The 27,942-nt window shown below is 38.2% G+C and overlaps 1 pseudogene; it reads right to left on the reverse strand.

Moving 5' to 3' along the window:
* Window positions 1-2,398: 2,398 nt before the first annotated feature.
* The window catches only part of LOC149218558 (ras-related protein RABA1f pseudogene), a 51,152-nt pseudogene continuing 25,608 nt past the window's right edge, over window positions 2,399-27,942 (reverse strand).

Consider the following 27,942-nt stretch of genomic DNA (forward strand, 5'->3'; position numbering starts at 1 on the left):
CTTGTTCAAAGGTGGTCCCTAAGGAATCCCACATCAGTCAATGTGAGTTCATACAAAATGATTGGTAGGACTATAGATAAAAGGTGTCATGATAAAATAGTTTTTATGGCAAGGAAAACAAGGCAATGTAGAGAGCTGGATGGTTTTATTTGTAAGGAAAAGTATGAATTGAAACGAAGGAAAAAATGTATGTGACTCAGAAAAATGGCTATGTGTGAAGTCGGGATGGATAAGACAATGAATCGCTAGACTTTAACATGGATGACTAATGAGCTTTAAAGGAGAACTGTGGGTAAACATATCATGATGCAAAAGGTTTTTGTGTAATGAAAAATGTCATGACATATGTAATGAAAAATTAGTTTCTCCAAGCTTTCAATGATGCATGATTTATTTTGATTTCTAGAGATCATAGTTGCATGGACTTGGATCGTTTGTGCACCTGTAAATGAAAACTTTGAGAGATTTTTGAAAGACATAAAGTGTAAGAATGAGTATGAATGCTAGCAACGAAATAAAATAGAATGAAAATTTTTTACCTGTTGCCTTTGCGCGCAAGTTCCTTTGAAGTAACTCTAAGAAAGAAAGTGAGCATAAATTATTTTTGAGAGTTATGAAATGTCCATTTGAAAATTTTTAAAATTTTATTTATTTGTTTTTTAATTGTTTTTTTTTATTTGTTTTCAATTGTTTTTTTCTTTTTTATTTGTAATTAAAAAAATAAATTTAAAAATAAAATTTATTTTGTATTGTTATTAAAAAAACTAAAGATAAATAAATAATAATAAAATCAAATCATTAACCTCATCTTAACGCTTTTGAAAACAAAGTGCAGTGAGCACTATCCATCGATTTCGATTTTTATTAATCAAACCATGCCTCCATTAGCACGAGCAACCTGAGAATTAACCCATTCTCCTTCGTTTCTCACCAAGAAAACAACCATCAGAGCCACATCATCCACTTACCCAACCTACTCAAGCGTACTACATTTGGTCGGGGCCTCCACCTTGACCTCGCTCCTCTCGACAAAGAACATATCAGTGGCAACAACTCCCAAGGACACACAATTTCCTGAAAGTTCTCAAAAGGCTTATTTGCAACAAGATCCCCTTTTGCAAAGACTACGTCCCCACAACCATCTTCTTTAGAAAGAATGCGTTGAGAACAATGCTCTATTTTTATGAGGACGTATCACAGGATCTGCTTTCCCTAAGATATTGTTGCAGAAAAGCAAGAACTTCAATTTCAAACAAGACACAATGCCTCTCCTAAACAAACCCTAATTTATGGCTGGTTTGACTAAGGAGGTGATTGAACCTGAAGTTATCATAATGACATGTGTGTAAAAGGGTGCTGAGAGTGCCAAATATGATACTCATCTACCTCATCTTGATCCTTCCTTAGCTTCTATAGTTATGCCACCACCCTTAAGTAGTGCGGATCATGCCCATTCTAGCAAGACCAGTACGCAATCAATCCCTGCAATCAAAGTTCGGCAATGAATTTCCCTGCCCTGGCTTTCAATTGTTCCAGCGCTAGTGCCCCCCTGTCTATGATTTATTTGTTGAGTGAAGCTTCGTTGGGTGGGTGTCGAGATTCGGTTAGTATGCTTGGAAGTCTGAAAGTAATGTCAATACTAAAAAGAGGATTTTTTTTATTGGTTTTCCTTCAAAGCTTGTACAATGCTTCAGATGGTGGGATGCATTTTACAAGTCACTTGGATAGAATTCAAACTGCACACATCCCCAATGCCTCTTATAAAATGATCTCATTTGTACTTAATATGATGTTTCTTACGGAATATCTGGTAGTGCTAATCTACGGATCTACTGCATGAATAATAGTTTTCAAGACCCATACCTGAGTTATGCTGGACAATTATTTTATTTGCCACGTAGGAGTTTCAAAATACCTTTGATTTACGTTATACAACATAGCCCAATGCAACGAAATTGGGATTCTTCGATCATGCTAGAGAATCTGTGGCGTGATCTCTTCCTTATTCTATGAGCAAATGCCTAATTTTCCTCACTGGCCAATTTGACTTCTAAATATATCACTCAATTGAATCATATCTTAGATCTTTCGAATGAATGATGGACTGGGGCAATCGAGATCCTAGAGAGAAATATCATAGGAAATCACGTTTAAGATAGGATAGCTTTTAATTCAAATAGAGAGGACAACTTTTCATGGATTTTGGGGATATTTCTCTGACCAAGTTTAGAAAATTATAAGGGGTGAAGTTTTTTTTAGGTGAGAATATTTTTTTATTACCTAGATGAGTGGTATCGGTGCATTTTTATGAGTGGCCAGGCTAGCTCCTCTTCTTTTGATATTTAAATCAATTCCTCAAAAATAGTCTTTAGAAGCAAAAACTTCAGATGATAACACTTTACAGCACTACACAACACCCAATTTTCTTCATTGATGTCACATCATTCTTATTGTCAACATGTATCTTCTATCCTTTACTGGGCATGACTGCTAGGTTTTCCCAAAAGCTTTCTTACTCACAATCCTACAAATCTCGCTAATTACTTCTGTGAATGCATTCTCAACATTTGTTGATTCCAAATATGTATTTTCTCATTCTGCAAATGTTTTTCCATCCTCTATAGAAACAGCTCTAAGATGGCGCAAATCAGCTTTGTTACCAACAAGCATTATCACAATATTGGCATCAGTGTGGTCTCTAAGCTCTTCAAGCCATCTCTCCACGTTCTCAAAGATTACATGTCTGGTTACATCATAAACTAGTCAGTGAACCAACTGCTCCTCAATAATATGCACTTGTTATGGCCCGGTATATTTCTTGAGTAGTTGTGTCCCAAATCCTTATCATTGAATGTTATACTCTGAATCATGAACTTCATTCTAATGGTGGATTTGGACTCATAGTTGAACTCGTTCCTTGTAAACCTAGACAGTAGATTGGACTTGCTCACACCAGAGTTCCCAATCAGTGTTGCCTTCGATTTGCCTCTCCAATCCTCATGGGTAGGAGGGATATTACGTTGTGGTAGTTGAACAATTGCTTCTTTTTTTTAACTAAATTTAAAAAAAAAAATTGATTTATTTTTGTATTGTATAAAAAAAACTACAACAGAGAAATTAAATCCTATTCTTAATTTTTTTTAATTTTATGTTGTTTTAAAAAATTAAAATCTTTAAAAAGAAATTATATTTTTTTTATTTGTTTGTTTTGTATTTTTACTAAGAACTAAAATTTTAAAAATAAAATTTATTTTGTATTGTTTTTTTTAACTAAAATTAAAAAAAAAATGATTTATTTTGTTTTGTTTTTAAAAACTAAAATCTAAAAACTAATATAATGCACTGCGTAAATCCCCCATACTTAAATTCAAAAAGAGTAAGGGATCTCTACTTGAATGGTTCATGAGGCACAATACTTGCTAAGGTTTTGCAAATGGGGTAGCAAGCTAAGTGGGCTTGATTGTGGGGAAAAACTCCACAGTTAAGCGCGCTTGAGCCAGAGGAGTTCTGGGATGGGTGACGTCCTGGGAAGTCCTGGTTACCGGGTGCAAGCCCCGGAAGTGATGATTGATGCTATGTGATTCGTTCTCCACATTTCACTAGTTTCAATCCCACTTCTTCACCCCTGTGAGCATCACCCGATGCAATGAGTGCTAAGTGAACTATTCAAAAATCATGAGAAATTAGTCAGTTACGACTACCTCTCATGGAAATGGTCATACGTTTGAATGACTTACTTAACGCAGTTGAATCCCAAAAATGATATCTAACAAATTAAATAGTATCCTATCCCTAAAACACACTAGAAATTTTTTATTGATTTATGATGAAATTTTTTAGCAAATGGAGACAAGAATATTGCAAACCCTAAAAACATTTATAGACATCCTACTTTTTGATCCTCGAGATCGTGCGAAGATGTAGGAGGAGAGAATACTTATTCGAAACTGAAAATAACATCCTACCTACTTCATGCTATTTGGAAATTACAAACCATTACATGTAATTAAATTTCCAGTGTAACCATTCACACAATAGTAATAAAAATATATTCATTTTCAATTTTGCAATTTTAAAATGAAAATACACAAGAATGATTGAATCTAGTTTTTGCGACTGTGATTTAATGAAAAAAAATTGATCTAACCTGGTATTTTCTTAAAACCATCGAAACCATCTTTCGATAAGGCTTTCATAGGCGTGATTTCCACTCTGATTCAGATCATGCTGCAACTTCTCTTTGTACTCCTTAATCTCCTGTTTGAATAATTGTTCCTCATCAGATGTACAAGATTCTTCAAATGTTGATTCGTTGTTTTCTTCTGGAGGAGTAATTAATCTTTTGGCTACTGTCAAGATCTCTTCTTTGCAAGAAGAGGAGATCCTGACTCTTTCTAGGATCTGAGTGAGTTGTTCCAAACTTATATTCATCGTTCTTACAGATATACAGATGGATTTTTATTGTGTTTTTGTTTTTGTTTTTTTTTTGTTTTTTGTTTTAGTGAATGGGGGTTTTTGATTTGTGGATGTTTTCTATATGAAAATGCAAAATAAACTTAAATGGAAATTCCTAAATGTAGTTAACCCTAAATGAAAATGACCCTAACTGAAAAATACTTCCTAAACAATCCTCCTAACTAGCTTACATCTAATTTTGATTCCCCGACAATGACACCAAAAATGTAGCGTGGTTTAATGGTATGTTAAATCCCTTGTCATTTTAATATGTCAACCAGGGGTTTCGTAAAATTAGAAGAAAACAAAAATATATGGTACCTTAGATGAAACTGTTGTAGAATGTTTTTTTAGGATGGAAAGAAATAAAGGAAATGCATATTACAAATAACTTCTAATTTTAAAGAAAATAAAAAGTTTTTGATTCAAGATGCAGCAAGCAAGAGAAGAGGCTCCTAACTTAGGAGGTCTTGATACTTGTCCTTCCTCACAGTACTATCCCCAAGAAGTGAAACTAAAGAGAATCAATTTTTGATGTGTAGATAGCAATCCCCTAATGCAAGCCAGAAACAATAATGTGCTAGTTTACCTAGTCATGAATTCTGCATATCTCCATCTTCATTTCTACCTATTCTTCCCTTCAAATCTTATTCACATAAAATTCATATGTGTCAGGTAACTAATGCATAAGCCCTCAATCTTCTCTCACTCATACTCCAACTCTCTAACCTCACAATTCCTTCCAAAATCACATATTTTATAAGGATAGTTTGTTGGCGGTTTGTATCCCACATAGTAATATGAAGTGAATAGGCTTGACTCTTTTCCTTCCACTCATTTTTTTCCAAATTATTCATATCTTGAATATTAGAGTACAAAAATAGATAATTCATCCAAAATCAATTCTAGTCACATGTAATGATTAAATTCATCAACCTAATACCAACACTAAATAACAATATTTATCATTAATGCATCGCAACAATCTTTGCAACATCTTTTCCTTTTGATGCAGGAGCATCCGGACTTAGCCAACAATGTGAAAGTTTGTTCACATGTTGTGGCTAAACAAGTTGAAATTCATTGACCTGATGGGTCAAAAAGGTATTTTTATTGAGAGGGTTTGATCTCTCAAGAAATGAGTTGTATTTCATTATTGTAATGAGTTATAAATTGTCTTATTTTAGGCTCAAAGATAAGTTGTTAGCATAGGTGTGAGATAGAGCTAGGAATTAGAAGATTTGCTGTTAGATTTATTAAAAATAGGGATTGATTTGTTAGAGACAATTAGAGTGATATCCGCTTGATAAAAGGAAGGAAAAATGTAATGAAAATACAGAGGATTGAAGATAGGATTGAGTGGAGCGAGAGAAAAATAGTGTGTGGATTGCATTTTGAGACAGAGGACTTTATTTGTGTAATTAGGCCCAAAGCCGAGACTCTGTAACTCTTTTATTATGAATAAATTGGTGTTGTGTGCATGATTATATATACAGCCTGTGGAGATCCTCGAGTGCTTGTTTTCTTTGTATTCGGATGATATTGATGCTTGCTCTGTTTTCACGCTTTACAATAGATAACATAGAGTTAAAAGAATAATTGGCCAGTTTATTATATTGTTTTGGTTCTGTAAGTGTAAAACCTAGTTTACACTAAAAATCAGTGCAAAACACAGTCAGATTTGGAATCCAGACTTCAAATATTATGGATGGAGTTTTTTAATGTTATTGGGTCCATGGACCTCAATCGCATCGCTTCAGTGGAAAGGAACCGGCTTATTGAATTGCCGAACTCCGATATCGCGATACAACCAGATCCAAAATATTATAAGAAGGACTTATAATCTATTGAGTTCGTGAAGCATTATCGCATCGTCGCATTGAAGCATAAGGAGTCTGGCAGAGAGGAAATTGCGATTGTGATTGTGCGATTCAATTGCAACCATTGGATCGCAATCAACCACGACTGTTGGATTGTGGAAGCGATCTCGCTACAGTGGACGGTATTTCAGGTGCGTTAAAGGTTGTAAGTTGTTTTGAAGGGTCAGCACGCGATCCCATTCACCCTTCGACACGTAGAAAAGGAGGAGGGGTAGAAAACCATTTATCAGGTGCTTAAACCCAGATCTGTTGTCCCACCTGAAATATCCGACAACCGTCAGATCTCACAGATCCATATCGATGGTCACCAAAATTTGGTGCGTTGACTTTCGGTGTATAACGAGTGCGCCAATATAAAAAGGTAAAATCCCATTATTTCGATTTGTTTTCAAAGCATTTCAATTTAAAAGAAGAACAATTGGGTTATAATTAAAAGGGAATACGCGGGGTGATTTGGTGTTTTCTTGAGTTCTACTTGCACACTGTGTCATTTGTGGTATCAGAGCAAAAGAAAGGCCTGTTTGCGGTGAAAATGCCACCAAGGAGATGCATTGGTCGAGGAAGACCTGAAGCAAATGCAATTCTACTGGAAGAGGTCCGGAGTCTGCATACAAGAATGGAGACAATTGAGACTGCTCAGAGAAGAGCACCTGATGAAGGAGATGATAGTTCTTTAGAAGAATCTCCTGAGGAGGAAGTAGATGAAGACAATGAAACTACCAAAGTCATTAAGATGTTAGCGAAAGTAGGAGGAAAACCTAAGGTGGAAATCCCTATGTATGAAGGGAGTTTGAACGCAGAAGAGCTAATGGATTGGATCAGATCCTTAGACAAGTACTTTGACTATGAAGAGGTTCATGAGAAGAAGATGGTGAAGTTTGTGGTTACCAGATTGAGGGGTCATGCAACTATTTGGTGGGGCAAGGTAAAGACATCAAGAACGAGGAAAGGGAAGTCCAAGATCAAGAAATGGGACAAAATGGTAATTAAAATGAAAGCCAACATTTTGCCTAAATATTATCAGTTAAATATTTTTAAGCAATTGCAAAATTTAAGGCAAAAAGGAATGTCTGTTAAAGAATATACAGAAGAGTTTTATAGATTGAGTATTAGGGCAGGACATGTAGAGGATGATATGGAAAAGGTAGCTAGATATATCAATGGTTTAAGGTATGACATACAAGATGAAATTAGCTTGTTAAGTCTAAAAACTATTGAAGATGCCTATCAAGCAAGTTTGAAGGTAGAAGAGAAGATATTGAGGAAACAGAGTCAAAGGAATAGAGGAAGAAGCTTCATAAGAGGTAGAGGAACTACCAAACCAAGGGGACAACAACATCAGCATGAAGCAGGAAGCTCAAGTAGTAGACCACCACAAAAGGGGGAATCTAACAAAGGAAGATTTGTGCCCAGAGGAAGAGGGTGAAGAAGAGATGTTCGGTGTTATACATGTGGAGAATGGGGACATATTTCATGGGATTGTCCTCATAATAAACTAGCAAGTCAGAGGAATGCGAATGTGGCTGAGGCAAAGCCAGAACCACCTTGACTTATGGAAAAGGAAGAACTCCCTGAAGAAGGTGAATCACTATTATTGAGAAGGACTTTTCTTAGGGCAAAGCAGGAGATTGGAGAACCACCACAGAGGAAGAATTTGTTTAGAACTACCTGTAAATCAAAAGGTAAGTGTTGGAAAGTAATAATTGACAGTGGAAGCACTGACAATCTTGTTTCTACAGAGATGGTGGACAAGCTCGGACTAACAAAGACCATGCACCCTACTCCTTACAAGGTAGCATGGTTACAGAAGGGACATCAGATTACTGTGACTAAACAATGCAAGGTGGAGATACAAATTGGTACGTATAAAAGATGTCATATTATGTGATGTAATGCCCATGGATGTATGCCATGTACTGTTGGGAAGACCATAGAAATTTGATCAAAAATCTATTCATGATGGAAGGAGAAACACTTATTCTCTGGAGAAGGATGGAACTAAACATACACTGCTGCCACTGAAGGACGATGCTGACAAAGGATCACCTGGAAGTAGTATTATGTTGATAAGTGGAAAGGAGCTGCTACAAGAAGTAGTGAAGAACGAGGAGTTGCATTTTTCTATTGTGGGAAGACCAAAGGTAATTTTGACTTCCACAAACTTGGATGATTTGCCTGAAGAAGTTAAAATGATGTTAGATGATTTTTCTGATATTATTGTGGATGAGTTGCCAAATGCATTTCCACCGATCAGGAGTATTAGTCATCATATTGATCTAATACTAGGAGCAAGTTTGCCAAATAAAGTAGCATACAGATTAACACCTCAAGATAGCATAGAAGTTGGAAGGCAAGTGCAGGAGATGATGGATAAGGGGCTAATAAGAGAAAGTCTTAGTCCATGTGATGTACCAACAGTACTCAGTCCAAATAAAGGAGGAGAATGGCGTATGTGCACAGATTCCAGAGCTATCAAATAGATCACAATCAAGTACAGATTTCCATTGCCACACATGGATGATTTAATGGAGTATTTGAGTGGATCAAAATACTTTACTAAAATATATTTGAAGTGTGGATATCATCAAATAAGAATTCGAGAAGGTGATGAATGCAAGACTGCATTTAAAACAAATAGTGGGTTGTATGAGTGGTTAGTGATGCCTTTTGGACTCACTAATGCACCTAGCACATTCATGAGATTAATGAATGAAGTCTTAAAGGAGTATGCAGGCAAGTTTGTTATTGTTTAGCTTGATGATATTCTAGTTTTTAGTAAAAGTAAGAAGAACATCTAGAGCATCTTAAGTTGGTCCTAAGAACTCTGTAGAAAGAGAAACTACTGATAAATATGAAGAAATGTAGTTTCATGAAGGAAGAACTGGTTTACTTGGGATTTGTAGTTTCTAGAGAAGGCTTGAAGATGGATCCAGAGAAATTCCAAGCAATTTGGAACTGGCCTACTCCCAGAAATATATTTGAGGTAACAAGCTTCCATGGTCTTGCAAGTTTATACAGAAAGTTTATCAAAGGCTTTAGTCAGATTTTTGCACCAATTCTTGAAACAATCAAGGAGATCAATCAGCCATTCAAGTGGAAAAAAGCAGCAAACAGAAATTTTAATTTGCTGAAGAATAAAATCACAGAGGAGCCAATTTTAGCTTTGCCTGATTTTGAGAAAGTATTTCAAGTAGAAACAGATGCTAGTGGAGTTGTAGTTGGTGCAGTTCTGAGTTAGGAGCAAAGACCAATAACATACTTCAGTGAGAAATTGAATGATGCAAAGAAGAAATATTCTTCTTATGATAAAGAGTTTTATGTTATTGTGCAGGCCTTGAAAAAATGGAGACATTATTTGCTGCCAAAAGAATTCATATTGTATTTAGACAATCATGCCTTATAGTTCATCAATAACCAGCCGAAGTTGAATCAGAAACATGCCAAGTGGGTAGAATTTCTGCAACGCTTTACTTTTGTAATAAATCACAAGATTGGTAAGTCAAATAAAGTAGCAGATGCATTGAGCAGGGTAAGTTTTATTGTGCAAGAATTCAAAGTGGGTGTTGTAGGATTTGAAGAAATGATTGAAATGTACAAGGATGATGCAAATTTCAAAGATATCTATATGATTGTTCATAATCCAATAAGTCATAACAGAAGTCAGTGGTTGGACTACCTCATTCAAGGAGGCCTATTGTTTAAAAGCAACAAGTTGTGTATTCCCAAATGCTCCATGAGGGAAAACATAATAAAGGAGAAACGTAATGGAGGATTATCTAGTCACTTTGGCCAAGATAAAACCTTTTCTTAGGTGAATGCCTTTTATTATTGGCCAAAAATGCAGACTGATGTTAAGAAGTTTGTTGAGAAATGTAGGGTATGTTAGCATGCAAAAGGAAGGAGCCAGAATGCTGGATTGTATCAACCATTGCCAATACTAGACCGACCGTGGGATGCAGTTAGAATTGATTTTGTTCCTGGATTACCAGAAACCTAGAGAGGGAATGATTCCATTTATGTTGTGGTAGATAGATTTGCCAAAATGGCACATTTCATTACATGCAGGAAGGCTAGTGATGCAACACACATAACTAATTTATTCTTTTCAGAGATTATAAGATTACATGGGTTACATGTAAGTATTGTGTCTAATCGAGATACCAAGCTTTTAGGGAATTTCTGGAGAACTCTTTGGAAGAAACTGGGAGCTAACCTCAGTTTTAGTTCAGCATACCATCCTCAAATAGATGGATAGGCCGAAGTAGTAAATAGGATCTTGGGAAATATATTGAGAAGTATAGTGTATCAAAGTCCTAAACAGTGGGATTTAGCACTAGCTCAAGCTGAGTTTGCTTATATTGATACTCCAAACCGAAGTACTGGAATGAGTCCATTTCATATTGTTTTTGGAATGAATCCAAGAGATGTGTATGAGCTCAGGAATTTGGGAAAGCAGGAGACCAGAAGTGCAAAAGCTGAAGAGTTTGCAGAACAGATGCAGAGACTACAGGAAGAAGTCAAAGGCAAATTACAGGAAAGCAACAAAAAATACAAACAGAGGGTAGATCTGAAAAGAAGAGAAAAATAATTCCAAGTGGGAGATATAGCGATGGTATATATGAGAAAAGAAATATTTCCTGCTAAAACTTACAATAAACTGAAAATGAAAAAGATAGGACCATGTAGAATTGTAAGAAATTTTTCAACCAATGCATATGAAATTGAGTTGCCAGAAGGGGTTCGAATATCACCCATTTTTAATGTTGCAGATTTGTATCCATACAAAGAGGTAGAGACAAAGCTCCGGGAGGAAACTACAGGAGATGAAGTTCAAACTGTGAACTAGGAAGAACAAATGCCAAAGACAGCTAAGAAAGAAGTGGAAGATGTATTAGAGAAAAGAGTATCTAAAAGAACTAGAGGGCAGACTTATTCCCAATATCTAGTCAAATCGAAAGGACAGCCAGTGGAGGATGCTAGCTGGTTGACAACAGCAGAATTACAGAAGTATGGAGTAAGTCCTGAAAGTTTGAAGGACGATTCTTTTCTTCCTCGGGAGTCTAATGCAGGAGCATCCGGACTTAGCCAACAATGTGAAAGTTTGTTCACATGTTGTGGCTAAACAAGTTGAAATTCATTGACCTGATGGGTCAAAAAGGTAGTTTTATTCAGAGGGTTTGATCTCTCAAGAAATGAGTTGTATTTCATTATTGTAATAAGTTAAAAATTGTCTTATTTTAGGCTCAAAGATGAGTTGTTAGCATAGGTGTGAGATAGATCTAGGAATTAGAAGATTTGTTGTTAGATTTATTAAAAATAGGGATTGATTTGTTAGACACAGTTAGAGTGATATTCGCTTGATAAAAGGAAGGAAAAATGTAATGAAAAGACAGAGGATTGAAGAGAGGATTGAGTGGAGTGAGAGAAAAATAGTGTGTGGGTTGTATTTTGAGATAGAGGTCTTTATTTGTGTAATCAGGCCCAAGACCGAGACTCTGTAACTCTTTTATTATGAATAAATTGGTGTTGTACGCATGATTATATATACAACCCGTGGAGATCCTCAAGTGCTTTTTTCCTTTTTATTCGGATGATATTGATGCTTTCTCTATTTTCATGCTTTACAATAGATAACATAGAGTTAAAAGAATAATCAGCGAGTTTATTATATTGTTTTGGTTCCGCAAGTGTAAAACTCAGCTTACACTAAAAATCAGCACAAAACACAGTCGGATTTGGAATCTGGACTTCAAATATTATGGACGGAGGTTTTTAATGTTATCGAGTCTGTGGACCTCAATCACATCACTTCAGTGGGAAGGAATTGGTTTATTGAATTGCCGAAATCCGATATCGCGATACAACCGGATCTGAAATATTATAGAGAAGGACTTATAATCTATTGGGTCCACAAAGCGTTATCACATCGTTGCATAGAATCATAAGGAGTTTGGCCAAGAGGACATTGCAATTGTGATTGTGTGATTCAATCACAATCGTTGGATCATGATCAACCGCAACCGTTGGATTACAGAAGCAGTCTCGCTACAGTGGACGATATTTCGGGCGAGTTAAAGGTTGTATGTTGTTTTGAAGGGTCGGCACTCGATCCCATTCACCCTTCGACACGTAGCAAGGAAGGAGGGGGAGAAAATCGTTTATCGGGCAGTTAAACCACAGTCTATTGTTCCAGCTGAAATCTTCAACAACCATCAGATCTCATAGATCCAGATCGACGGTCACCAAAGTTCGGTGCGTTGACTTTCGGCGTATGACGAGCGCACCAATATAAAGAGGTAAAATCCCATTGTTTTGATTTGTTTCTCAAATCATTTCAGTTTAATAGAAGAAAATTCGGGTTATAATTAAAAAGGGATCCGCAGGGTGATTTGGTTTTTTCTTGAGTTCTACTTCCGCACTGCATCACCTTTGCCTTGGAGTCTTGCCTTTGCTTCACAAAACTTTAGCTTAGCAACAAATTAGTGTCACCACAAATTATTCATTAAACAATCTCTGCAACATTATCTAAGCATCAAGCCATCAACATGATCATCAATGTTCTATCACCATCAATGTATCTATTGCTCCTTTGTCCTTGCTCCTGCATACTTTGCCTTCTTTTGCTCCTTGCCTTGCTACATATTCGATGCTCCTTTTCCATCACATCTTTGCTTCTTTGCTACCTCTTCACTACACTTTTGCCTTCATTCCCTTGCTTCTCCTCCTTTCCTTGCTACTTCTTGCTGCTCCTTGCATTACTACTCCTTTCTTTGCTACTCCTTGCATTTCTTCAATGCTCCCTTGCCATCAATGACAATAATGCCAACAAAACAACTTAGAACTCACTCACAAGAGGTAAAAATGAATTTACTTTTGTTATCACCAAAAAAAAGATCATCTAACCTTAATTTACTAGATGGATCGAAGTACACCATGTAAGGCCAATTTTACCATAGTAAAATTGCTTTCATTGTGAGAAATTACTTAATAAACCACATTTGTTAAGTAATTTATAATTAAACTCATGAAGAATAATTAAATAAATCGTTATTTATTTAATTATTTTCTAGGAATAATTAATTAAACCATTGATTAATTAATATTCTTTGTCACATTTGACCGAGTTATGAAAAATAAACAGATAAATTATTAATTATCTTATTTTTCTCTAGGAATAATTAATTAATCACTAATTAATTATTATTCCTTCTCAAGTTTGACTAAATCCCTCAGGAATAATTAAATAAATCATTATTTCTTTATTATTCCTTAACGATATTTCTTGAGATGATAAATAAATCATTTATTTATTTATTATTTCTAAATAAAAGTTTAAATACTTTTTCCCTCCTAACCAAATATAATAAAATATTCCAAGTGGTTATTTTTGAAATGGGGTTAATAATATTTTATTATTACTCGTTATTCGAGGATAAATCAGTATTTTGTTATAAATAGAAGGGTTTTCCATTCATTATTCACTTTCAATTATTTTCATTGTTGCACTCACTCTTGCGGCTCTGATTATTATCACTGTCGCTCACCATTTTTTTTCCATTTGAGTTCCCATTGAGCTCAAACATTTTATTTGTTGGGTTTACACATTATAGAGGAGAGAGACTCTACACAAGTTGAAGACATTTGAGGATAGCCAAGAAACCATCCCATAGAGGGGGACTAGTAACATTTATTTGTTCGCTTCACAGGTGTTGTTTAATAAAATATATTCTTTATATATTTGGTTTCCATTGGATTCTTGGAGTTACCCGCATTTATTGCTATTTCATTTTGTTGTTTAACTATGATTGTGGCGTAGATTAGGGCATTGACAGGTTTTTTTCTATCATTTGCTACAAATCTACAATGTTTAGCAGCCATTTATATTGTTGAGATTGTTTTTCATCCACAGTCTTAGGTGATTTCTTTTCGTACACCTTTGAGAAGAAAACACTATAACAAAATTGGCGACTCCATTGGGTTTTTACTTTTGATCCAGAAACCTGGGTGACCTTCAGTTTTTAGCTTAGGGTTTCTTCTTTTTTCAGTCTCTTAATGTTGTTTACTAGCATTCTAACCCTAGATCTATCAAATTTCTAACTTCCGTAAGTTTTCTGGTCTTTTCCACAGGTCATAGGAACCAACCATGACAGAGACAGCAAATTTTTTTGAGACTTTCTGACCATGAATCAAGGAGCATAAATCACACTTTTCTGCCCCAAAAGTGCGATCTAGAGGTCCAAAGCACACCTTCTGGCCCAAAAAGTGTGATCTCCTAGGAATCAGGTCAGTACCTGCGATTTTTAGGGTTTTGGGGATTTTTTTCAGATCTGTTTGTGGGTTATGCCAAGAGCTATTTGTTGGGTTTCTTGACCAATTTCCTATCCAACTAAGGTCTTTTTCTACTCTCTCTTACTCATTGAAGTAGAATTTAGCCCCTTAGGGCTTCTAGTATGCTTCCAACTTTATAGGCGGAGTTTAGCTGAGTAAGAAGTCTGAGTTTCTGCAGCGTTTTCAGCCATATTTTCCAGATCTGTACCCTTTTGTTTTTTGATATTCAAAGATAGGTTTTTTCCATCCAAAGTTTCATCTTAAACCTTGTTTGGTCATTTTCCTTAGGGTCCCATTGGTTTCCCTAGGTTTTACACCCATCTCCCTATATTTTTGCAACGACTTTCCTCTCTGTTTTTTTGCTTTTGCTGCACCACTTTCCAACAACATCGTTTCATTTGATGCCAGTCACACCGATGCTTAGATATCTTGGCCTTTTTAGTGTGTTTTCAGTTGATTTCGCCACCAAATAGCATAATGTTTGCAAACCTAGTTTGGGTGGGGTTTAGCTAATTGATTTGTTGTTCATTTTCTATTTTCAATTTCAGTTTGTTTTTCAGGAATCCTTTTTCGTTTTTCAAATGCAACCTGGGCTTAATTAATAAACACACTTGCACACACGATCACACCTTAAGCGAAGGGTGATTGGTTTACACTGCCAAGCCAAGACTTAACATAATTAATTTATCTCCCCACATAGAGACAAAAACATCTTTTTGATCTCCCTTCACCATTTCCATGTCACTTGTGTCTTACCACCATTGTGCCACAAAGGCATTTGTCGAGGAGACTCTTAGGCCTTCATCCCCAGTTTTTGCATGGGCACATTACTCCTCCCCACAAGGTTCGAGTTCATAGTCCCCCGAGTCCCCATACCGACTCTTCTCCTGGTTCATATGATCTTGAGTCTCCTTCATCGCATACCGTCACCATGTCTAGACCCACTGCTGGTGCAGGAACCCAACTTGGTGTTAGCTTCGGTTTTGTCCTGGTAGTCACATCTAGCAAAATCATCTTAGGAACCAATCTGGTAGCTCCCATTCTACCTTTTATGGTTGGGTTAAGCTTCCTAGATTTTAGCCAGTTAATAAATGACTATATACACCATGATGCGGGTTGGCCATCTATGTCAATTAAGCTTCCCTCCGACATTCCCAAGTTTGAGGGAAATTCTAGAGAGGACCCTACCGATCATGTCCACTCCTTCCATATGTGGTGTTCATCCAATTCCATCACCGATGACTCCATTCGTCTTCGATTGTTCCAATGCATTCTCACTGGAGATGTTGCAAAGTGGTATGTTGACCAACCTACCGCCTCACATTCCATTTTCACGATGCTTTCTAAAGTATTCCTCTCATATTTTTAGTTACCTCTCTAATTCAACACTGGTACTGAGCTCTTGACCGCATTCCGTCAATCCTCTACCACTCGCCTTTATTATCATGTTCAGGAATGGCATAGAAGGAGGAGCACTTGGCATGCCTCGCCCTTCAAAGACCGTGTCTACCTTGATTGGTTTCTTAGGAGCCTTCTATCGCCCATTGCCAAAGATGTCATGTCCCATTTTCCTCAAACAAAGGAAGAATCTCTCCAAACCGCTCTGAGATATGCTTGATTTGTGCACAATCCTGTTATGTCTATACTGTCATTCCAAACCTCCCCTGTCCTGGAGGTTCCAATGCACTAAGGGAATCTCATGCCATTGACGGTATCGTTGGATCCATTTCACATCCTTCGCCATATACTCAGAAAAGTTATGGCTATCCGCAGGGGGCACCAGTTCCTCCAACACTTATTCCCCTCCGGCTAGCAACATGTTTTCAAGGCCAACTAATTCTCAACCTATCTATCAAACCATTGCTCCTCCACCATCTTATCCCTATGCATTGTCAAGCGCTCTAACCCCTCAAGCATTACCACTGTAGCCTCCCACGCATCCTCAGCCCTAGTAGCCGCCACCCCCTCAGGGTCAAGTGTTTGCACAATAGAGTGCGACCAATCCCCAAAATTCGAAGAAAAAGAATAAGGGGAAGGGTAACAAGGGTAACCAGGGTAATTAAGGTAATCAACCTAGTGAACCCCATGGGAACCAGCCTAACACCAACAACCAGCAACAGGGCAGTTAGCCCAAGCAAAACAAGGTTATTTGTACGAACAAGCCTTGTGCCTGTTGTGGTTTACATGGCCATTATACACATGAGTCTCCTCTCTTACCCCAGATGTGCTAAATGTGGGAAGCTCAAGCAGCTTTTAGAGGTCAATCGCCCATCTAGCATTCGCCTCAAAATCCTGTGCCATCTCAATCGACAGTGCTTAAAAATCATTTCCCTAAGAAAGTATTTTTTGTTGCTCAATCTCAACCAGGTCAAGCAGCCCATCCCCCCCAACCTTTTGGTCCTGGTGACTACCATATCCTCATGATGAATTCTAATGGGGTTATTCCCTCTAATATCAACCCGCAAACTCGGTCGCGTCAATATGACAAGCCATCAACTTCATCTGCCACTGAGTCCAAAACTAAAGCATCTACTGAGCCGCTTACAACACCAAATGGTCTACTACATATCCCTCAACCTAAAGTTGAGTTAATTCCTAAGATCCCATTATGATGTAACGCGTATTCTAACCGAGTTTCCCATATATACAGTATAGTAGACAACTTGGCACAATCATATGCTTCCATGTCAATGCTGGAAGTACTCTAGTTGTGCCCATATCAAAAGAAAGCTCTACTAACTTATTTTGGCACAGTAGATCCTTCTAATGATCATTTGATTGTCTTCCTAGTTGATACATAATAACATCCCCCATTAGCTTCATCTGTTGCTTTCTAAATACCAGTCTGAGTTTGTAATGCCATCATCTCCTAATGCATTATTGACGAAGGTGCATCCACCTGTGTGATGTCCATTTCCATTTGGAAACAACTTAAGTCACCTGAGTTTTCCCCATCCACCATCACTTTGCATGCTTGGGACAGTCACTCTTCCCAGCTTCTTGGCATGTATCGCAATTGTCGAGTGACCCTTGCAGGCAAGATTGTTCATGTAGACATTGAGGTTATTCATGCCCCTATAGATTACAACATTCTTTTGGGTTATAGTTACAAATATACCATGTTATCTGTCACATCTGGGGTTTTCCACAAGATGTGCTTCCCCCATGAATGGAATATCATCACCATCGATCAGTTGACATACTACGAGCAGATATACGTGACCTCCCCTAAGTCCATTATCTTGTCTATGTTTGATAAATAGTTTTCCACTCCTCCCATCAGTGTTTCACCTAGATTTTACAAAGTTTCGTCATTGTTGGGTGCTTTCCATGGTCCTCCCCCTCTCATCTCTGAGCCTAGCTCTTTGAGTGTTTGCATGTGACAAGCATGATAGGCTACTCACAAGGAGTCTGGTACATCTAATCAACAACCAACTCCTCAATACTCTATTGTTAACCTCTCAGGTGAGCCATCCGAATCCACCCTCCAAGACCTTCTTCATTTGTGGGTGCCTCTCCTATGTTCCCAATAGGAGCTATTCCATTGGGACATTACCTCGCAGTCCAGATACCTTTCTTATTTCCTCCCCCATGAATCTTTTCTGCCCTTGTCATGGCTTCGTTGGTCCTCCCTAATATGACTTTGGGGATCCCAGTATGGTTACATTGATCCCCCTACAAGCACTCTGCCTCGTCAGCTAAGACCTTATCATGTGTTGACCCTGGTTCAATCGTTCCCTATGGCCCCTGCCGTTGCTCAAGTTCCACCGCAACCTCAATAGGAACCCACCCCTATTGTGAAAGCATCTAGATAGGGGGGAAAAGCCAAGAGGAAAGAACCTAAGGACAAGGCTCTCTATGCTCCTCCAACCCCCATGTTAGATCCTAGATTGACCTCAGGTTGAAGGGAGGCAATCTTATGATAACCACAAATCAAGCTTAACGTGGTAGCTAACCCTACCAGGTTGGGAGAAGGCTCTCTCCTTGTCAATCTCAGTTGAGATGACTAAATTAAATATGGATTTTAGGCTAGGTATAGTAGCTCTAGGGTTTTTGGTTGATTTTGAAGGTTTTGTTGCTGGATCAAATGGAGCAGGCAGCTTTGGGTCAGGGAAATCAAGTCAGAATTGTAGGGTGTTCTATGGGGTAAGGTAGGTAAGTGTTTTAGCACTTGTAATCAAGTGAGATGGTAGGTCTAAGACTGATGAGGAGCTGAGGAGGGCATGCAGAGATCATGTATCCTCTTCAAACTATAGAAAACATAAAAAATTAAATGGATTTCTAAGGCAGAGCACTGTAACCATTGTATTCCACCTATCTATCTTGATTTCATTTAGTTTAGAAGAATGATTTAGATTTTGGCACACATAAAACATGAGAAAAACTAATGACAGAAGGAGAAACTATGCAAAACAAATTACCACAAGAATCCCACAAAAATAGCTGCAAATCCTGGTTTATTTCCTTACCAAACTGTTGTAGAGATGTGCAATGTAGCTCAAAGCATCCACAAGAGTCCAACCTTTGCTAATGATTGAAAAAATACATAATATAGACATAAAACCACCTATGCTAGCCATCAGGGGTCGAATCCATGAGAAGAGGGGTGGTTTCAACCATTTCTAAACTAGGAATAGGAATATAGGCAGTGGAATAGATTACCTCTATAACCATGGAAACTGATTCATTTACCCCTCAACCACCTCAAAATGATGAATCTACCCTCTAAGGTCGTTTTTCACATTTACATAGCATAGCATCATTTACAATCATAAATTCATCCATGATGAGAGAAAAAGTCAATTTATAAAATAACTAGGCAAAAACTGGATTTTTGAGCAAAACTAGCAAAATTTATCCTATGCGCAACGCCACTGTTCCTATGCACAGCACCGCTTTAGACCCAGTTTTCGAGGTCTTCCCCTTGACCAAATTGATCCCAAGATAGCTCGTTGGAAAGGTATTCCTGTCTAGTTTCTAGAACATCTCGAATTTTTTTCATTTTGAGGTCATTTGCCCCCTCAAAAGTGGGATCTCCCAAGGCTGCTTCCTGTATTTCCAAAAAGAGGCAGAGAGGTCAATTTTTGATGGTTTTTTGACCTTTAGGTGACCAAGATTTGCTCCAAATTTTCTTAAACTTTCAGGGATTGACATTCTCATCATTCTGAATCTGAATATGCAATCCATTTCTCCAAAAAGTGTCCCAGTCAAAAGCATAGCGCCACTTTCCTATGCATAGTGCCACTTCAGATCCAGTTTTGGAGGCCTTCCTGGTGTCCACATTGAGCATGTGATAGCTCATTGGAAATGTTATCGAGTCTACTTTCCAGAACATCCTGAATTTTCAAATTCGGAGTTCATTTGCTCTGTCAAAAGTCCAATCTCCCAAGACTAGTCAAAATGTGCTGAATGAGGCTGCCAAAATGCAAAGTGTTGTTGCAGTCAACTTTTGAAGGTCTTCCTCACCTCCAAATTGAGCTCATGATAGCTCATTGGAAATATATTTATGTCTCGTTATCATTTGACTCATTAAGCAAGTCACTTGGCCAACCAGGCTAGGAGAAATCTTGATTTTACCAAGGTCACTCTAGAGGTGCAGCAACCCTCATGAGGCAAGTGATGTTTTCAACAGTTCTCCCAAACCGTGAAACATGTGTAAAAACTGAAAGAGGTTTTTCTTCTTGGGCCAATGATGGACAAAAGCCTCTCTCTCTTTTGTCAAATTCCGTTTCTATTTCTCAAAAACATCTTTTGAATAAAACCTATCCCGATATGTGGAACAAGGGATTTGTAGAAATGAAGGGAAATGAAGGGGATAAGGGGTTTCTAAATTCTTGAGAAAATTTTTTGAAAATAGGGAGGGATGTTAGGAAGCAAGAGAAAGTGGAATTTCAAATATTGAGTGAGGGGAAGGGATCCAAAAGGGAAAAACACAGGCCTAGCCTAGAAAATTGTCAAATTGTAGCAAGAAGCTAGGGTTTGTGGGAAAATGATGAGTTTGAGGGATATCAGTGATGGGAAGTGCTTAAGAAGGTATATTAAGGATAGGGGAAGGTGTATAAGCATCAGGATATAATTTTTGTTGATGATTTGACCATCCAAGAAAAATTACCTTCAAAACGCTAGGAGAGGGAAATGAGCCTTACCTAAGTACAACTGAAGCACGAACAGGGTGTAAAATGACCCATTGGAACCTGAAATGATGATGAAAACTTTTTGGATGATGGTACACTCAGCCGAAGGGTGACATGGACCAACACTTGGAAAACTTTAGAAGGAGTGAAAACGATCCTCGACCTAATACCTAGTGACCAAATTTTACTTGAAGACTCACTGAAATGACAAAATTTGACTTTGACACCCTAAGACTACCTTGTAAGAGCATGTTTGATTGCTGGTGGAAGGCTTCAAAGACTGACACTAACACCCCAAAGCCTCAAATCTGTCACCTCTGTGTGCTTTGTGTAAATTTGTTGGGCACGCCACCAATAATTGTCCTAAACTCTCTCATCTCAAACCTTTGGTTCATGAAATGTTCCCTGAGTCAAATATCCCTGAGGTCCAAGTTACCTTACCGGGTCCAACGAAGAAACTCAGAACGTTACGAACAAATCACCCTTGTGCCTTGTGCGATCATCATGGTCACTATTCCCATTGTTGCCCTTGTCTCGACGAAATTCGTGATTGCCTTCAGGCACTTCGCGGATACGAGACCACTCGTAGTGGATCACCTACTCCTCTACCTATGTATTCTGGTACCACTAGTAAACCATAATAGGGAGACTACCATCGTGATCCCTCCCCTTAATGTCAAGATGACGGACTCCACGGGCCATATCCTTTACCTGTCGTAATCCTTGAATTCCTTGCAGGAAAACGTTTTTGAGGTTTCTACGTGCGCTTCTGTCGAACCTCTTTTGGCAGAATCCCAGGTCTCAACATCTATAGATCTTCCATCTACTATCTCGTCGTCTAGCATTCTAGATGATGTGTATGTGAACCTTCTTCTCAGGATGATATGCCAGGTACATTTGCCGCATCATGTAATCAGTCTTCCTCTCGTCCTCCCATCTTCCATTCTGATGAGGACATCATGGAAGATATGTCTACCCCTGATTACAATTGGAATGTTATGCACCATCGTGTGTACTTCCTACCATAGTAGTCTCATGACCAATATGTTGTGGAATCAAAAGACTTCATCCATGGTGAAGTCGATTGGTTTCGAAATCCCATCCCTACCCCAAATGCTTTCGAAGAAGGGAATATGGCCAACATCTCTCCTACTATCAAAATCAACATTTTAGATAAACCAGGGGTCGAAGAAAACATTACCTTGGGGGCACAGTGCACCCCGGAAGAAATTGAAGCTTACACCAAGCTCTTCAAAGAATTTTATGATGTTTTCACCTGGTCTTACTCTAAGATTCCCAAACTTGATCCCACCATTGTTGAACACCATATCGACACATGGCCCAATGCCACTCCTGTCTGTCAAAAGTTGAGACCCATTCACCCTTCTCATCGTGAGTCCATAAAAGCTAAGATCGACAAGCTCAAGCAGGCTGATTTCATCTATCCCATTGAGTGTACCACATGACTATCCAACTCGGTTCCTGTTCTCAAGAAGAAAGGCACCATTTGTGTCTGCATGGATTTTCATGACCTGAACAAAGCCTGTCCAAAAGACAAGTTTCCCACACCCTTTATTGACTAGATCATTGATGAGTGTGCAGGGCACGAGGTTCTATCCTTTATGGATGGATTCTCTAGGTAAAACCAAATCAGTATCCATCGTGCTGATCAGTTAAAGACAACGTTCATTAGTCTGTGGGGAACATTTTCATATAGAGTCATGCCATTCGGCTTAAAGAATGTTGGAGCCACATTTCAGTGGGCCATGTCATACTATTTTCATGACTTGGCGCACCTTATCTTTTCTTACCTTGACGATCTCACTTCTCGTTCTAGTTCTCGGGTGCAACATATTCATGATTTGCACACCATTTTTTATCCGATGTCGCTAGTATAACATTCATCTTAATCCGTTGAAATGTGTCTTTTATGTTCCTGTAGGGCATCTATTAGGATTCATTGTGTCAAAAGATGGTATCACTCTTAACCCCCTGAAATTTCACGCAATTCTTGAACTGCCACCTCCTCGTACCTTGCGCCAGTTACAAAGCCTTCAAGGTAAAGCCAACTTCCTTCCCAGGCTCGTGCCTAACTATTCGATCACTACGCATGGATTTCTTAGACTCCTTCACTCAACCATTCCATTTGTTTGGGATGATCATGCTCAACAACCTTTTGATGCCCTAAAGCATGCTCTCACTTCCACTCCCTTGATCAGTCCCCCTGACTTCACTAAGGATTTCATCTTGTACATCTTAGCTTCTACCCATTCGAGTGCTAGGGTCCTTATTCAGGAAGATGATGATCAGAATGAGCACGTTATCTACTATGTCAATAAGAATCTCGTAGGTCCCCCTGTGAACTACTCTCACGAAGAGAAATTGGCATTGGCTATCGTGTTCTCCATCCAAAAGCTTCGTCATTATATCCTTACATGTACCACCAGGGTCATAACAAACTCCAACCCCATGACCTTCCTATTGAGTCGATGGATCATCAATAGGAAGTATGCACATTGGATCGTCATCCTCCAGGAATTCGATCTTGAGTTTGTTACACCTAAGAGTAAGAAAGGTTTGGCCCTCGCCGAACTCATTTCTAAACTACCCACTAGTGCATGTGATCCGCTGGTTAATGATGAGCTCTTGGATGAACACTTGTTTGTCATCACTTTGGATGATCCTTGGTATGGAGATATTCTCACATATTTTCAAACCCAAAAATTTCCCCCCATCTTACTCGTGATGATCGACGATCAATTCGATACTAGACCCCTTACTACCTTCTCATCGATGATGACCTTTATCGTCGTGGTGTGGATTCTATCCTTCGTTGTTGTCTCACCCATCCTAAAGTAGACCAAGTGCTAAATGCCTGTCACAGTGGCACTTGTGGTGGTCACCTCTCCGGTATGGCCACTGCCCAAAAAGTCATGTGCACTGGTTACTTTTGGCCTTCTCTCTTCAGTGATTGCATTGAGGCAGTCAAACACTACCCCAATTGCCAACATTTTTCCCCAAAGGCAAGAGCCCCACTGGCTCCCCTCCATCCTATCATCACTGCTAGTCCTTTCTGTAAATGGGCCATTGACTTTATGGAGTGTCAACCACCATCTATTCATAACCATAAGTATATTATCGTGGTGATTGACTATTTTACCAAATGGGCTGAGGCCTTACCAATGTTCAATAACACGGTGGCTACCACAGCCTTTTCTTTTTTAACCATGTTATCGCTCGATTTGGGGTTCCAAGACAATTGGTCTCTAACCATGGCCGACATTTTGAAAATGAGGTATGGCGTGAGTTATCCTCACCGTTGGGCTTCAAACACCAGTATTCATCATCTTATTACCCCCATGGTAATGGACAGGTTGAAGCAGTCAACAAGATTCTCAAAATGATGCTTCAGCGGATGGTGAATAAGCATAATACCAACTAGCACCTTATGCTCTTCCCAGCTTTGTGGGCCTATAGAACTTATGTCAAAACCGCCATTGGGTTCACTCCTTTCCACCTTATTTTGGCGAGGAAGCAATCTTTCCAATTGAGTGTGAGATCCCTTCCCTTCACCTAGCTGTCAAACTTATCCCTGACACCCAACCATTAGAACAAATACTTGTCATGCTTGAACGTGCCTCTGAAGATTGTCGTGTTGCTTTACAAACCATTGAAGTGGCCAAAAAGCGCACCAAAGCTCAATATGACCGAAAAGTCAACGCTTGTGCCTTCCATGAAGGTGATCTTGTTTTGGTCTATGACTAGCCCCATGATACCCTGTGTCATGGGAAGTTCGAATAATTATGGCTAGGACCTTACATCATTTGTAAGGACTTAGGCAAAGGGGGCATATCTCCTAGAAGATTTTGAAGGCCAACTCCTTCCTAATCCTCGTAATGCACTTTACCTTAAGAAATTTTACCCATAGCATATCACATTGATTTGCATGTACTTATTTTTATCATGTGTTTAGGTAGGTTGCATCATTTACTTTGATGATTTGACACTTCACAAGGAAGTCATTTTTGTAAGAAGGGTCACTTCGTTGCCTCTCAAAATAAAATTTCTTCATATGTGACACTTGTACCTTAGGAACCACCTCCCCTTAATGATTTTCATCTCACGCGTTATTTTTCTTCATGAGTAACCATCATGTACTCATGTTTTCAGGGTCTCCACAGGGCCTATTCTGTGTGGCAACATCATTGATTTACCCTTGTTTAGAGCATCCACGACGAGTCACCGTTGCATCCATGGAGTCTGTTTCATATCCCATTATATCATGTCATGGTATTCCATCCATCTTTACATATCATTCATCCCGTGTTGCCCATTTTGGCCCCCATTCATACTGTCCCCCATCCCCTCAGGAGTCGAGTTAGTCGCTACCAGTTCAACCGTGCACTTTATGCTCTAACAAGGGAAGTCGTATGTTTTTCCCTTAGTCCATTTTCTCCATTGTCCCTGGTGTCAATCCATCAGTCACATTACTATTTTCCCTCGTGCCTTAGTTTAGGATCCTCATTGCCTCACCTACCACGGGCCCTATTCTGTTGACAACAGCTCATTTATTCCAGAAGAACGACCTAGAGGGTGGTGTATCTTGGTTCCAGCTTCCATTCTTGTTCGGTAACTTGGATTGAACAAAGGGACTCATTATTTCCCTTTGACTTGGTTGTTTCATGCTCCTGATTCATACACTTAATGGTCTAGTGATGCAGCAGATTGTACCAACAATTTTTGGGTATGTGTGAGATGTTTTAGCCCTCGTGAGGGGGTGACCCTTCAAGTAGCCCCCCACATGCCTGGATGCCTTCATATTATACTAAATCCTCAGATTTAGTTCCGCAAATTTCATTGGTTCGGTTCCTACCGATCATAGTGTTCATAGCATGTGCATCTCCTTTAGATGATCCATTCAGTTTTGCAGAGCCCTTCGTTGTTCAACAGGGCTTCTTCAGTTGTTCAACCCTCCCTCCCACCCATTTTTTGAGGGAAGGGCCATCATATCTCATGTACTCAGATGATAATATATTCAGTCCTGGCTCATGTTTTTTCCAGGTGAATTATGTATATGGGACACATTATATTATTTTTTGTCTCAGTTATGCCAGCGTGTCATGCACCATTCAACATGTACTTCATTGCTCGGTTTTATGTTTTTGGGCACATCATTATTTTTGTACTAAGTTATCTTAGCGGGTATAAGTATGCCTCCCCCGCCTCACTGAGATCTAGTACCACAACATAAAAGGAGACTTGCATTGGTCTTGCCCCCTCTGTCCCTATCCTCTTTCGCTTCAGCTCTATTAGTCTCTCTCTCTCTCTTTATGACTCCACTTTGTTGTCTAGTGATTGTGTCTTTACAACATACTTCAGTCACACATTTTTCTCCTAATACTCATATGTTGGGGGGCAATATGTTATCACCAAAAAATTTATCATCTAGCCTTAATTTACTAGATGGATCGAAGTACACCATGTAAGGTCAATTTTACCATAGTAAAATTGATTTCACTGTGAAAAATTACTTAATAAACCACATTTGTTAAGTAACTTATAATTAAACCTATGAAGAATAATTTTAAAAAATCACTATTTATTTAATTATCTTCTAGGAATAATTAATTAAACCATTGATTAATTAATATTCCTTGTCATATTTGACCCAGTTATGAAAAATAAACAAATAAACTATTAATTATCTTATTTTTCTCTAGGAATAATTAATTAACCACTAATTAATTATTATTCCTTCTCAAGTTTGACTAAATCCCTTAGGAATAATTAAATAAATCATTATTTCTTTATTATTCCTTAACCATTATTCTTGAGATGATAAATAAATCATTTATTTATTTATTATTCCTAAATAAAAGTTTAAATACTTTTCCCTCCTAACCAAATATAATAAAATATTCCAAGTGGTTATTTCTAGAATGAGGTTAAGAATACTTTATTATTACTCATTATTTGAGGATAAGTCAATATTTTGTTATAAATAGAAGGGTTTTCCATTCATTATTCACTTTCAATTATTTTCATTGTTACACTCACTATTGCAACTCTGATTATTATCACTATCGCTTACCATTTTCTTTTCCATTTGAGTTCCCATTGAGCTCAAACATTTTATTTGTTGGTGTTAGGTTCCTATACCAATAGGTTTCATTTTTCATGATTGACCTGGGAAGTGCTAAATATGTTCATCTTTGATGCTGCAAAGGTTCCATATTTTTATGCAGAGAGACAGAATTAAAAAATGTGAAGAGGGTATGCCCTAAAAGAATTATCAAAGGGCAAAAAGAGTAAATTGGTCAAAAAGAAAAATAAAAATGAACCCCAAAGAAAGACTAGGAAAGTGGCCAGTCAAAATGCCACTGCTACCTTATTTGCAAGTCCACAATGTGCAAGTATTGTTGTTATCACACTTAATGGGTGGCCCAACAGTGCAACCTAGACCATGCCATGTTTAAATTGTTGTAGTAGAATAGAGAATGAATATCTGTCCAAACAGTTCAAGCTTGGCAGATCACTAGCTAGGTATAGAAACGAAGGAGCCCAAATGCTCAATCTGGGCCCTTGGAAGAGATAAGGGTACATTTAGATAGGAGGGCAGTCAAAAGAAAAGAGGATAATTAGGGTCTGCAAGTCTAAGTGCACCCATTCAAAAGGAAGAAAAAATGTTAGGTGTATTAGGCTGGGTAGGTAGTTTGACGTTGCAGAAGCAAGCTTTGGATCACCTGATGTATTATCAATCAGAGCTTATATCATCAATGAAAGAAATTTCAAAGCAGATGTTTAATGGCAGAACTATGGAAGCATGTCTAACTCCCTTTCACTCTCCCCCTAAAAAATTTCTTACTAACACCCCTTGAGGACTTTGGGATCTGCCCAACCAGTCCTACTTGTACTTCATTCTTGAGAAAATCGGGTCAAGTTTTGGCTTTCCTCAATGAAAGGAAGCCACATTTCTTGTGTAAAAGTCATTTCTCTACGTTCCGTTCATCCCTATGCTTAAGTTTCATTGCATAAAACTTAGCCTTTTTTACTACACTTTCACTCCACAAAACCATATTAACTTCTAAATTTACTATATAGCTCCCTAACCTACGTCCTCACCCCTATTTTCTACAAAAACTATG

The sequence above is a fragment of the Pinus tabuliformis genome, chromosome Q (assembly GCF_031772625.1).
Source record: "Pinus tabuliformis cultivar Carrire ecotype Pingquan chromosome Q, CPIR1, whole genome shotgun sequence".
Classification (NCBI taxonomy): domain Eukaryota; kingdom Viridiplantae; phylum Streptophyta; class Pinopsida; order Pinales; family Pinaceae; genus Pinus; species Pinus tabuliformis.